A 5207-nucleotide genomic window follows, 5' to 3' on the forward strand; every position below is an offset into this window, starting at 1 on the left:
GATCGTTGTGATGACGATGGCGATAATTTCCCCCTCCCGGAGGGATATTTTCCCGGTAGAACAGCTCCGCTGGAGTCCTAGATTGGTTCTGCCCCGGTTCCGCCTCGAGACGGCGGCGCTTCATCCCGAAAGCTTCCTTATGATTTTTTCCAGGTCAAAACACACCATATAGCCATAGATGGGCACCGGAGGCCTGCCGGGGGCCCACAAGGACGGGGGCGCGCCCTCCAACCTTGTGGCTGGCTGGTGGCCCCCCTCTGGTTCTTTCTTCGCCCTATATTTTTTTTTATTCCAAAAACATGATCCATGAAGTTTTAGGACTTTTGGAGTTGTGCAGAATAGGTCTCTAATATTTGCTCCTTTTCCAGTCCAGAATTCCAGTTGCCGGCATTCTCCCTCTCCATGTAAACTGTATAAACTAAGAGAGGAAAGGCATAAGTATTGTGATATAATGTGTAATAATATCTCATAATGCAATAAATATCGATATAAAAGCATGATGCAAAATGGACGTATCAGAAGCCACCATCTGTGTAACGATCCGAAGTCACTGTGCTCGCAACCAAATCTCGCACAACTAGCCTAATGACGCCACTGCCTGCAGGACCGAGCCCCCAGCACGCCGCCGCCGTCCGGGCTCCATCGCCACCACACCGCAATCTCCACCGCCGATAGCACCCTAAAAGAGGCCCCCGGCCCAGCCCTAGCCACTCACAGTCTGCGCCGCCGCTGTAACCAGCCACACCCACCGACGGGCGTCCACCACCCCACGAACCTGGCACGCCGTGGATGACCCGCGCAGTCGCACACCACGCTGGAACCTAGCAGCGCCATGCTTTGTCACAAAGACACCAACCCGCTCTGGATCTTCCACGCGACGGGATCAGGAAGCCACGACGCTGTCGGCGCCGACTAGGCTGCGCCCTTTGGCGGCGGTGAGGGAGAAGGGGAGAGGTGGAGGGTGGAGACCCGGTGGCAGCTAGGGTTCCCTCTTTTTTTCTCGATCTGTTCGGCGATATCACATTAGTTGAACTCAGTTAATATTTGATGTATAAAAACAAATTTCCCTTTACTTTCTAAATAAAGATTGTGATATATGCCAAGAGATACTATAGGTTGCTACTAATTAGCGTCTTAGAGCATCTACAGTCGGACTTGACAAATCCGGTCCCTCAAATGCCCGTCGACGCGTCGGGGCGCATCCGTGAACATTGACCGGTCATGCCTTAAATTTATCTTCTCACAATCGGGCACTTCAATTAGCACACCTCAAATCCATACAAACGCATGCAACTACGTACTACATAAGGACATGCCATCAGACTACCAAAAAATGGCATGTTTAACCTACATACTAGCAATGGAGAAGATCATCCACGACTGCCATTGCCCTTCCCGGCGCCCTTGTCGTCGTTCTCGCGGAAGTATCGGTCAAAGATGCAGTATGGATCGAACCGGCACTGCTCATCGACAGAGCTGTCCGACCCATCGTTGTCTTCCTTCTCCTCCTTGGGGGGCAGTCCAGCAATGGACGGACCGCACGATTCTGCTCTCGGGCGAGGGCGCGTGTGTTCCTCCGTTCCGCTTCTTTACAATGCGGGCGCTGATGGCTTCCTCCTCGACGGTAGCGCGTGCCGCCGCATCAGTCGCCTCCACCGCTGCCATGTCGGCAGCGAGTCGGGCCTCGGTGGCCCTCATCCTCTCCTTTCCACGGCGGGCACACCTGTCTCGGTAGGACTCATACTGCGGCGGAACGGTGATGGGGAAAGGGAGATTGGAAGACTCCTGGGAGGACCGCGATGATCCGGCCCCGAAGGATCTGAGCGCCCGATGCACCCACACAATGGACTCGCGCCTTACAGATCCGGCCGTCGGTCGGGCGCTGTCCTCCCGGGAGCGGCAGAGTGCAATGCAGGCGGCCATTGCCTCTTCCATACCGCAGTAGACGACACCCCAGTCGACGGATCTGTACTGATCACCGTCGGATCCGCTGCTCGCCATGCCGGAGATCGAAGTACGGGAGCTTGGGTGGCGGTGGGGAGTGAAGGGAGTGAAGTGAAGTGGCTAGGATTTTGTCCAACGAGAAGTTGGGGAGGAATACAAGTGGGGTCAGGTGGGCCAGCATGGGCCGGGTCTGACGTAACGGACGCGTCCAGGCGCCCCATATCCGCCCCAGATTTGGGCTGAATATAAGGGTGTCGGTCAGCCCGAACTTTTGAACCCCGTTTGAGGCGCATGTCTGTGTTGCTTTTTTGTGACCGGTCAGTGACCTGCCGGCCATCCGGACGTTTGAAGCGGGTTTGGAGTGCCCGGGTGTAGATGCTCTAATGAGGTTGATGCAACGCGTGCGCGGGGCATAAGAATTAGTGATCGTAGACTTGGTTCTTAACCATGGTGTCTGCTACTACATCCCTTGACTAACTACCCACGTGAATTGGAGCCGTGAGCGCCGGAGGGGGGAGCTCAAACATTCCCGAAAAAACGCACCGACATCCCCGCTGTCGCCGGGTTTGTCAAACCTGCATGCAAATCTACTACGCCGAAAGAGCGGTCTCTGGTTGCTTCCCTTGCAAATGAAGTAAACCTTTTCGGCCAGACCACGAGGCAGTTTGACGAACGCATTGCCGACGGAGCAATACAAAGAACCTTACGCGTGTGTGTTGCTCAGAGTCGGAGGCGCCCCGCCGCAAAGCACAGATAAATAGCTTTGAGCTGCCGGTTCGCCACGGCCCCCGGCCCGCCGTGCCTTAAGTTGTCTGCCGCCGTATGAATGTGTGTTGTGCAGCGCGAGACGTAGTATATGATTGCACCTCAAGTTACCCTACCGGCCCCAACGTGAACGCGACCACTGCAACCGGCCGGCAGACGCCCGCCCAACCTACTGCTCTATCCATCAAACCATGCAAGGAACTCAAGTCAGATCATCCAACCGCGCGTACGTAAAGATGAAATCAAGACCCAGTCTCTGTCTGTCTGCCTGCCTGTCCACATGCATTCGAGGCTGCACCGTATGGACCATTTCATCTCATGCATTAAACAAAATTTGACAAGATTTTCACACGGACGTGGAGTCTTTGACTTGGAGCGGCCATGCAGCGTGGTATCTGACCTCGCCCGATGAACGACAAACAGGCAGCCGCAATGGAAACTGGCACTCCTGTTGCAATCCTAGCTTCAGATACGTCTGATATCTGTAGCCGACGGCGCGGTTCAGAGACAAATATCCGGAGAAGCAAGAGCGGAGCACGGTCCGATCACGTCTCGGTTCTGAAGCGGGCGTTGAATTTGGAGCGTCTACCACAGCCCGACCGTGTATAAATAATGCATTATCACATGTACGTATATGCCTGGATATATACAGATTACTGGCGGCGCCGAAGAGCTTGTGGGCAGGATTGGCTCTGCCTTGGTATCCTTGGTTGACATCCTTTTAGAAACAGATATCAGCAGAGGGCAGATCAGCCATGTCAGCACCGCCAACGACAGGGAACTCGTGGGATAATGCGCTGAGCGAACGTGAGCCACGCAATGGAACGGAAATGGATCGATCGAAGTTGGTGTCTTTGACCTTCTTCTCCGCTGCTCCCCACTTGCAGTTGGATGGCTCCATCTCTATCTCCATGAAAGTGAAGGGGCTTGAAACGTTGAGGTGCGTTGTCGGGTTGTTCCTTCCTGCATCGCACCTGTCCATTGTTCTAGTCTGTGCGCTTTGAGCTCTTCCGTTTTCGTTTCGATTTCTCTCTATCAGGAACAACCACAAGTGGCTACTGGCTGTGGTCATATATCAAGCCACGGTAACACACGGTCAAAAGCTGGGACGGTTTTGCACACTGTCAAGAAAAGTTTTGAGCCGGATGGTTTGCTTTGCTAGAAAAAATGAAGGTGCCATCCGCGGCCTCTGCAAGGTCATTGTCAAACTGCTCCCTGAACAGACCGGCCATTCTTTTTTTCAGGCAAGACAGTAGGTCATCCTACTGCCTATTTTCTTCTTCATAAAGTGCTGTATATATAAAAGGCTAAAGGAAAAGACTAATGCAAGGTCATAAGCCCACGCACAACAAGGTAAATGAAAGTTTCTATCTATGATTCCAATGCAAGTCCCCATAAGTTTTCCTTTTGCTCTGTGCACAAGGAGACACATTTCTTCTTTGAATTTTTTCCTGAGCTTGTATATGTTTTTGCTGGTTTCCTTTGAAGATCTGATCGTTTCTGGTGCTCCAAATTGCCCAGGTGGCTAGTAGCATGACATTTTCCATATAGAAAGGAAGATACTCCCTCCGTTCTGCATATAAGATTTGGTCAAAGTCAAACTTTGTCAACTTTGACTAAATTTATAGATAAAACTATCAAGATTCACAATATGAAAACAATATTGTTAGATGCATCATGAAATTAATTTTTATACCATATAGCTTTAGTATTTTAGATGTTGATATTTTTCCAACAAAGTTGGTCAAACTTGACCAAATCTTATATGCAGACTAAAAAGAAACGGAGGGAGTACAAACATCATTTCAGGTCAGAAACTACGTCTTTGAATATTCATAGTTTCAGACTCTTAGGGCATTTCTAACCAATCCCTTATAACCGGTTAGAGGAGCAAAATACCGGCACCTAGCCAACCCCTTATCCGTCGTAAGGGAGTAAAACATTTACACCGTCCCCAAACTTCTCCCTAAATTTACTCCACCGCTCGGCGGCTGAGTAAAAGTCGCACCACTGCCTCGTGTCGCCCCCCACCCCTGCACTTTCGCCGGCGCTACTCCCGGCGACCCCCTGCCGGCCCCACCGCTACCTCGTTGCCTCCTCCGCCCTCCACCGCCCTTCTGCCCGGCGTCGAGCCCGTTCGGCCCCCTTCGCTATCGCCGGAATCAGGTGAACCGCCGCAGTAGTCGCCATTGTTGTTGATTCATCGGATTGCTTCTTTTCTTCTTCCTTTTCTGTCGGCCGCCACATCTCACGTTGATTGCACCCCGCGACAGGTCATTCCCTCTCGTCCCTGCCGGTCTGTTTGGTCAAAACGACACCAGCCGACCGGTGCACCACCACCGCTCCACAAGTGTTCGACGAATTGGCTAGGTGAGTTTTTTTATCGTTTCTTTGTGAACCGAGCCGTTTGGATCGAACCTAGCCGTTTAAATTGTAGATGAAGAGGTTGCGGGAGATGGCTTTGGAGGACTCGTCATCATCCGAAGTGGAAGAAGACG

The sequence above is a fragment of the Aegilops tauschii genome, chromosome 4 (genome assembly GCF_002575655.3).
Source record: "Aegilops tauschii subsp. strangulata cultivar AL8/78 chromosome 4, Aet v6.0, whole genome shotgun sequence".
NCBI lineage: Eukaryota > Viridiplantae > Streptophyta > Magnoliopsida > Poales > Poaceae > Aegilops > Aegilops tauschii.